This window comes from Acomys russatus, chromosome X (genome assembly GCF_903995435.1).
Source record: "Acomys russatus chromosome X, mAcoRus1.1, whole genome shotgun sequence".
In the NCBI taxonomy this organism is placed as follows: domain Eukaryota; kingdom Metazoa; phylum Chordata; class Mammalia; order Rodentia; family Muridae; genus Acomys; species Acomys russatus.
Genome location: NC_067169.1, coordinates 91,486,809 through 91,496,680, shown reverse-complemented (window position 1 = coordinate 91,496,680; position 9,872 = coordinate 91,486,809).

The window sequence follows — 9,872 nt, the reverse complement described above, 5'->3', positions numbered from 1 at the left end:
TCATTCAGATTTGTTTATTTATGTTTTGAAACAGGGCCTCATTGTCTCAACCTGGATGTCCTGGAACTCTTTTTAGACCAAACTGACCTTGAATGCACAGAAATACTTCTGCCTCTGCCTTCTGCATGCTAAGATTAAAGGTATGCACTACCATGCACAGTCTCTATATTTTTCCAGAATTATTACATTTACTAGATACCAATGTCATTCTGTAGTGAATGTAATCATGTTTTTGTTTTGGTCCCAAGTGTGGGATGTGAAACAGACTTGTGTGAGGGTGTGCAATGTTTGTCTTCTGGAAACAGACTTGTGAGAAGACACATGGTGTTTGTCCACGAGAAAAGGAACTGCCTCTTGAGGGGTCATGTTTTTGCTGACTGATAAACATCCTAGTATGGACTCTGAGAGTATTTATATATGAAACCAAAACAAGAGGCTGGACTTTTTGCCTTTGGCATCATTTCTATTGTTTGGCTTTTCATCTCTCCACTTTGAGACACTCTAAGAGAGAATCGCTCCAGAGAACACTTCGAAGTTCTAGGTTCCAACTGCAGCAGCTCCAGATTTCCAGTCCTACAGTTGCAGTCATTGTTGCTGAATTGCTGTTTAATGGGTTTACTGGAATCCTGACAATGAAGATGAAGAGTAGAATCACTCCAAGGAACTGAGTCTGAAAGTGTCTACATATCCTCTTCTCATTAACCTCTATTCTCTCCTATCTAGGGTAGATGGGTTTGAATGGAAGCATAAAAAAAATAACCAAATAAAGAAGCTTTGGAAAAGTTCAATGCCTACGTCATTCAGTTGTCATTAATCAGCAACAACAAAACCACAGTCATAATAAGAAGCAGCAAAGAATACACTGTAAATTGTAAATAAACAGTTCAAACAAAACTATCACTTTAAAAGGCCTCTTAGCTAAACTGCTAGATAAAGGCATTTTTTTTCTTTTCCTTTTGAATTTTCAATATAATTGGACCATTTCTTCTTTTGCTTTCCCCTTTCTAAAGTCTTCCATATACCCCTCCTTGCTCCATTTCAAATTCAGAGCCTCTTATTTCACCAACTGATACTACTTGAACCTTCTTCAATATATCTTGTTCTGTCTTTATACTGTTACTCATATGTATGTCTACAGGGCTGACTGTTTGGCACTGGATAACCAATTGGTTATCTTCCCTGGGGAAAACCACCTCCTCACTGTCAGCTTTACTTAGTTGCCTATATTTCTCGGTGCTGGGTTAAAGTCTTGTGGTCCTTCCCAATTCCATTCTGGTATGTGTGTTGGTGACATCTTTGGTCAGCTCATGTTTAGACAGTCATATTGGTGCGTCTTTATGGATGTAGCTTCAGGCGTCACCAGGATACACATTCTCATGGCAATCTTCCTAATCATCTGGTTCTTAAAATCTTTCTAATAGATGTATCCACTGGGACTGAGCACCACAGGGCTACATTTTGATTGGTAGTGATATTCAGTAATGGCCTTAGTCTATAGTAAAGAGGAGTTTCTTTGATGAGTGGTGAAGAATATACTTATCTGTGGTATAAACACAAGTGCTTATAGATTGTTTTTAGGTATTATTGTGGTTTGATCAAGTGGTAGTTGTATGTTATCCTTCAAGATCCAAAACTTCAGTAGCACTGAGTGGTTGTCTGGGTTTCCAATGCCAGTAATTATTTCTCTTTTGTTGAGTAGGTCTTAAGTCCAATTATTGAACTGCTGGTTACTGCCAAGGCATACATGACACTACTTCACCCTTAGGGTTATTGCGTTATGCTGGTCATTATTACGGTTCATAGACATTATATCTGGGTAGGGCTATTGTTTGATTTCCTCCTTTGGAAACTCACCTGGTGCTTTTTGGTATCACATAAGCTAGTCCCCAGGGAGGTGTTTTCAGGTCAGTTCCATGTCAGTGGCTTCTGAGTCCCATGCCTAATGTATGTGGTGTCTTCAGCAATAAGCAGTATCGTCATTTTTTTAACAGATGTTTTTCAGCAGTATTATCAGTGTAGTACGGTGCTTGACATAGAACTTAATCTCTGTTGAAATTTATATTCTTTTGTCTTCCCACTGACTATAAAACTTTAGAATACACTAATAGACCAATAATAATAGACTAATAATAATAATAGACTAATAATTTGAGAATAGACAAGTCTAATAGAGGTCATGGCCTGAGATTGATGCCCTTAAGGGAAAAAGAGCTAAATATCTAGCTTACATTAAACTAAGGCAGTATTCTTACTTACCCCTTTATTCATTCAAGTATATTTATCAAATATACTTAGTGACAAGGCTGTACAAGTAATGTGTAGAAAGAAATGAAAAATAGGCATAATTTCTGTCTGCATGAAGTTTATCATTGAAGATACAATAAATCTTGAGCTGCAGAAAAAGTGAGTGAAATAGAGTATTATAAAAAAAAAAAAACAAGCAAGGTGCGTAACAGAACTATCTTTTCTGAAACAGAACTGACACTAGAAAAATCTGCTAAAACCAGTAGATTTTCTTGCTCAGTGGGGATGGTCAATGAGTACATCTGTGGCTGTGAAATTTGGTTTTGGCTCTGTTTCTGAAACTGAAATTCTAATCACTTGGGGCTTCCTGGGTGATAGAGCTGCCTTGCATTCTAATGAGTTTTTATTGGTAGGCACTTGGGTAGCAGCTAACTCACTAGAAAATAAATCTAAGCAGAAGCTTAGAAAATACAGACCCAGTTCCTATCTTCTGGTAGGAAGGGAAGTGTTTGATATTAGTTAATAATCAACTATGCCTATATGATAATGACTATATGTTCCAACTACAATGTTTGGAAGCTGCCTTGTTTGCTTAATATGTGGAGGTCCTGGGAGGGTTATATGTCTTGAAAGTATATAGACACTTCTAGACCATTTCCCTCTGTCACACTCTTTGCATCTCTTCTATTTCTCTGTGGCTTCTTTGTACTGTACCAATAAATGTAAGTAATGTTTTTTTCTTATATTCCCTGAGCTATTTTAGCAAACAATCAAGCCGAACCAACTGAAAAGTTATTAGTGACATCTGAAATTTTTATGTCTTCTCAAATAAAACCTTAAATGTGTGTGATATGACTCAAATTCCAGGTAGGCAATGTCTAAGATTAAGTGATATATAGGATACCAGACCTCATCTTCTAGAGAACTGCTGACTTATGGGAGAAAATGCTGATACACTGGTCATAAATATGATCTAAGTTGAAAGTGAAGTAGGGGGAAACAGCTGGTCAGCTTTTGTTTGTTTAGTTTTTTTTTTTTAATTCAAGATACCATTGCCAAATTCAGTACCATAAAGTATGCCCTACGTGTCTTAAAGTTTTCTTCTAAGTATTTATAAATTGTAGCCTCTATGTTTTGAATTATTTGTTCAGGGTTAAAAGATACAGGCCCAACTGCATTCTTCACATGTTGGATACCATTTTTATCATTACTTATTGAAAAGATTATTATTTCATTGAGTAATTATGGTTCCCTTGAAAAAGGTGATTCAATCAGATATATGAAAGTTGACTTCTCTATTTTATTCAGGTGGTCTATATTTGTCTTTTTGCTACTGCCATGTTATCCTCATCTTTGTGTCTCTTACTAAGTTTTGAAATCAGAAGTCTTGGGTTTTGCCCTCATTTCCTCAGATGCCAAGATTCTATATGAAATATACTTCCTGCAGCTCTTCGTCTAGGGGAAAAGCCATACAAGCATTCACCATCTGTGCTGTCATGTCAATTGTATGGCCATTTGTAAAACAGAAATAGAATAATTTTCATTCTTTCCTATTGATAGGTCTCCTTTCTTTTTAATGGTTGATTGCTCTGGATAGAATCCCAATATCATGTTGAATAAGAGTAGCAAAACCAGATGTAAATATCTCATACTTTATTTTGGAAAAAGCGAACAAACAGACCAAACCTGATTTTAGCCTTTCACTACTGCATATGAAGCTGCCTGTTTCCCACATTTTGCCTTTATATGACTACTACTTGCTTATTTCTTACTTCACTAGTATTTCTATCACGAAAGTATGTCTGTGGCAGTTACACAACTCTGTGATCTTTTAAGGTATTTAACATCTTACTTTGCCTATTTTAATATGGGGGAAATGGCAGCACTTCTTTCATAGGATAATATTATCATTGAAGAACATTCATAGCAGAGTTTGTTATTGATTAATTGTGCAGTTAAGGTTCAACAGTGCTAGAGCCAAAATAATAAGGAACAGTGGCTTCTTGGGTATGAAATGTATCCTCTTCAGCTAGTTATAGGACTATAGAAAAACCATTGTCTTTACCTGTAATATACAATGGTCTCTGGGAGTAACACTGGATATATTTTCCTGTGTTTTCTTGAAATATTAGTGATCAATACTGACAATAGCAGTTCGTTTATGCTACAGTAGCATATATCTAAGGCATGACACTAGGCAGTGAAGAAAATCCATTGGTTTTTTTTTTTTTTTTTTGCTTAAGGATTTTAAATAGAGAAAAGGGTTTTAAGAGTTCATTGGCATTCATTGAAAGTATAGGTAGAGAGAAAAGTGAAGCTATAGAGATTTTCAAATGCTTGAAGAGGCTTTGATTCCATTGCTCCACCATCAGAACTTTGTCCCCATTTGTAGTTAAATTGAAAGTGCAAGGAAGTATAAAATAACAGTAGTCTTGTAATTCTCAAATAGTTCTTACTGGAAGTAGAGAGAATCTCAAAATCTCCAGCTCCACCTTAAAAGACCATTACTGATTCATTCAAAAGAAAACACTAGATTATGGGTACCTAGCATTCAGTATTCCATTATATTTTTGAGTGAGATATTAACAAAATACACAATTCAGTTGTCAATTACACACACACACACACACACACACACACACACACACACACACACATTTGTTTTTGCAAGACAGAGTTTTTCTGTGTAGCCTTGCCTGTCCTGGACTCACTTTGTAGATCAGGCTGGCCTTGAACATACAGAGATCAATCTGCCTCTGCCTTCCAAGTGCTGGGTGCTGGGATTACAGGTGTGTGCCACCATGCCTGGCTCTTCCAGACAGAGTTATAACATTGTTATGGTTCTCTGGAAGAGAAGATGCCAGAAGTATCATCAAAGTAAGAATTTGATAAAGTTCTTTTGTAGACTGCCTCAAATAAATACCCTTCTTGTGTGGACAAATGCATTAATAATAGTCACTATGGTGGTGTTAAGAGCACTGGCTGCTCATTCAGGGGACATGGGTTCAATTTCCAGCACTTACATGGCAGCTCACACCTGCCTGTAGCTTGAGTTCCACTGCTTCCGATAACTCACACAGATATACATGCAAGCAAAAACACCAATAAAACATAAGATAAATTATAAAGAAATAAAAGATGCTGTAATGATAGAATATGAGCAAAACTTAAAGGATAACACATATAAAGCCAGTGTTGATTGAGTCAGGTAAACCATCCTTAAAACCTATTCGAATAAGGTGGGGGTAATCAATGATGAAATGCCATAATGCCCATTTGGCAGCTGAAATAGCTATTTCAAAAAAAAAATATTGAGACAGGGGAAATAACTATTCTGTTGTCAAGAGGTTGAATGGAATATTAACTTGCATGTTCAGCCAAAGAATTCTTTCTCATCTTTGGAGAGCAAGCACAAAAGTGAACAGCAATGGTAACTGTCATGAAATATTAGAGCTGATAGGAAATGTGGGATTTTTTTTTGTTCATACCCCAGTTTTCAGAAAACACTGTAGATACTCACAGAGTAGCAGAAATTTCTCAAATCAAAGAGTTGTTTGGCACCAGAGTGGGGTCTCCCAGTTTCTTATCTTCTTTCTTATCATACAGTCATTTTCAAAAGGCAAGGACTTGAATGGATAATATCAGTGACAACTATTTTTCTATTCCTTTATTTATTAAATATATGTTGTATATTTAATATTGTCATGTAGTGGAGGTGATTCAATGCCTTCCCACACATGGAGATTTTCCAGGCCTTAACCACAATACCAAGTTTCTTATTTTTTAAATAGTTTACTCTTATGAGAGAATATTTCAGAGATATATTAAGGATAAACAAACATCCTTTAATTATTACTATTTCAATAACCCTTATTAAGAGAAATGAACAGAATTCAATGCTTTCAAGCTCCAGAAAAGACATGCCCTAGTTACAAATGTATGAAGATATTGAGTGGTGCTGTTAAAAGGCAAGTATGTTATCTTAGAGTAATAACACAATAAATCAGAATCAACCAGCATTATGTTAGCAAAAATTTGGTAGACTCTCAGAAGATCAAAGTTCCAGCAAGGGCATGGGAGAGGTTCCCAAGGCCCCAGCTCTAGCTAGGGAGCTAACATCAGTTAAGACTGCTTTCTGGAGGAAGTCAGTCATGCTCCAGGAGATGGCTTTACACACGTGTGTCTAGAGGCATCACCAAGTAAAAAAGAGCTCATGAAATTGAGAGGAAAAAGAGTGGTAGTTGGGGTCCTGATTGTGCTGTAATTGGAGAGGAAGGAATTGGGTAGAGTTCATTAAAATACATAATATGCCATGTATGTAAAGTTTAAACAATAAGAGCAGATAATGACAAAACATCTTGCAAGTTTAATTTATGAGAGCTAAGTTTTCCTAAATCTTATAAGCAGAAAGGGGGTTATTGTGGAACAGAAAAAGGACCTACAGAAGGAAACAGGGTGCTAGGGAAGTTGTTTGGAAGAGTATGAAAGAACAAAGTATGTATGAAGATGCCAGAATAAAAACCATTAGCTTGGATGATAATTCTAATATCTAATTTTCGGAAGATGTTTACGCACTGTAAGCCTATTTTTAGAGACTTATTTATTGGCTTGTGCAATCATGGCTGGCTCTATAGACTTAATGTACAAAGCTATAAGTATATTTTAAAATATTCTACAGTATACTTAAAATTTTCTAAGGAGGTAGACCTCAAGAATTCTAATCATACACCTCAAGTATTCTAATTCTGAACAAAATAGTTACCTATATGTGTTGATTATACATTGGTTTGCTATAAATTTCACATAACATATATATGTACAAAATCATTTTAAGACCTGTGTATATACTTAATGTGTAATTTTATCAACTATTTCTCAATAAAACTTGACAAAGACTCAAAGAAATAGTCAATACCCTTAATTACATTTCAAATCTTTATTGAAACCAAACCAAGATCTAGGTGTGGTTGTGCTTGTATATAATTCTACACTTGTGAACTGAAGGAAGAGAATCTTGCATTTGAGGCCAGCTAGGGCTCCATAGCAAGCTCAAGGCCAACCATATGAGAAGACCTATCTTTAAAAAAATAAAGATGATGAAAAAAAAACTAAAAAGAAGGAAGAGGAAGAGGAGTACAAAAGGAAGAAACCAAATTCATTATAAATTCATGGGTTTGCTTTTATATTACATAATCTATGTCATCTATCCATATTTCTAACCTTACATTATATTTATATCCTCTTGATTACTATTACTTCAAAGCAATTATTAAAGTAGTTATTGTATGGACTCCAACTTTTCTTGAGGTTTTACTTTTTCTGTATTTTGTTTTCTATTTTTCAGACTTATTTTGGAACAGCTCTTTGTTTATGATTCTCTGTATATGTTTTCTTATAATGTCATAGATTTTTAATAACTGTTTCACTTCAAATATCATATTTCTTCACATTTAATATAAGGTCTTATCAAAAGCAAGCTTCTATCTGCTCCATTTCCTGCTTTGTATTTACATGTACTTGCAGTACTTTCACTATGGTCTTCACAATACATTAGTCATTCTTTCAAACACAATGATCATTTAAATTTAAAACAAAGAAATTTCTAGTATTTCTGTTCTAGTATATGTATTCATCTATCTGTTATTTTCCTTCTACCTGAAGCATCTCATTTAATGTTTCTTATAGAATCAGTTGATAGGCAACAGATTTTCTTGACTTTGGTTTCTGTTTTTTGTGGGGGATTAATTTTTCTTCTAGAATTGTAGACAACTTATTGTTCTCATGGTAGTTTAAAAAGCATATTTCTATTTGTTTCTTCCTTCTGTTGTTTAAAAAGATATATAAAAGTCTGCACATTGGCTTCTACATGAAGCATACTTTATATCTTTCTGTCTTTGGCTGATTATTCTTTTTTCCTTAATATTGTATTTCTGCTGTTTTAGAATGGTGTATGCAAAGTGGCAACCTCTCAACTCTTTGTGATTATTTCTAGATTTCATTTTCTACGTTGTTGCCTTATTTTTTTAACATTCTACAACCTCTACATCTGGCTATCCTGGCCACTCAAGATTATCACGTCACTTTATTTAACTCAGGAAGCACTCCAGGCTTTATTTGAATTTTTCTCCTTGTACTGTAGCCTAGAAATTCCCTTCAAAGTGTTCAAGGATATTTCTAGAATTGGATAAGTTATTTTCCCTTTCTCAAACATCATAATATTGTGTTTTCTGTTACTGGTTTTCTAAAACAGATGTTTCATATGTCCAGTCTAGTTGTATGTTTTATATGAGAGAAAATTTATTCTAAGCTCTGCTTTGTGGTATCTGAGAGACAGAAGGAGGAGGATAGTAATTTTAAGTCCTATCTGGGCTAAGAAGTGAGTTTAATGTCAACCTGTGCTAACTAGTAAAAAGTCAAATGTGGTATATCACCTGTCTACCACACATGACACTCTAAGTTAAATCCTCAGTACACAAAATGATAGTACTATAATACTTTTTACTATGCAAGTGACAGAAACAGAAAGTTATATAATTTTGTTGTGGAAAATAAGCATTCTAATATGGAATATATATTAATTTTTACTTATTTTGTGGACAATTTTGAAGTAGGTGCTCCATTATTCTAGACCTTAATAAAAATAACCAGTGGCTGCTGAAAGCCTTCTAGGATAAATTTTTTAAAACTCTTGAATCCAGTTTTCTTCAGGGATACAATCCATGACCTAGTGGATGTTCCTATGTCCATTTACATGGTGGTCACAATAAATGGACTCAATGGGTTTAAAAACAAGAGTACATTAAGTTAGGAGGGGACAGTAGTTGAGGGTAATATGGAGGACATTGGATGGGAAACATTGGGGAAACAAAGCATGTTGTATACATATATGAAAATCTCAGACAAGAAATAAAAAAAAAACTTCTACAATCCAGTAAAAATCCTACAATAGTCACAGAAAGGATTGATTAAGATGCAGCTGCAATAAAATATACCAAGCACTAATCACACTGAAATACACAAAACACAAGGCACACTAAAGTACTAAATAGTTTGAAGAGATAAAGCAATTGTCAGGACAAGATTGAGATATGGTACAGTTAATGGACTTCTCAGACTAAGCACTTAAAAGTTATGTTTAATATGCTAAGAGCATAATTGGCAAATATACACTTAGGAGCAAATGGGTAGCATATGTGGAGGCAAGGAAAATAAAAAGAATCCAAACAAAAAATGTATTAGATTAAAAAAAAAACATAGAAAAAGAGCTTTGGATAGTTTCACTACCAAAGAAAATGGAGTTTGAACAACTGTCAAAATATTATCGAAATGAAATGAGAAAATAAAGTGAAAAGAGTAGAGCAGTATATCCATAATTACAGAATAAGTACAGAAGGTAAAACGTATGTAGTGTGGATATAAGAACGGAAATAGCCTACAAATATTTGAAACCACCATGGTAGATAATTATGAATAACCACAGGTCCTAGGAAGCTCAGATAGCACCAAGCATGGAAAACTATACAGAATTAGACTTATATGTATGATATTTGTACTGCTGAATAGTACAGGAGAAAATCTTGAATGAATAATGATAAGATGAACACCTTACAGATAAAATGACAGTAATT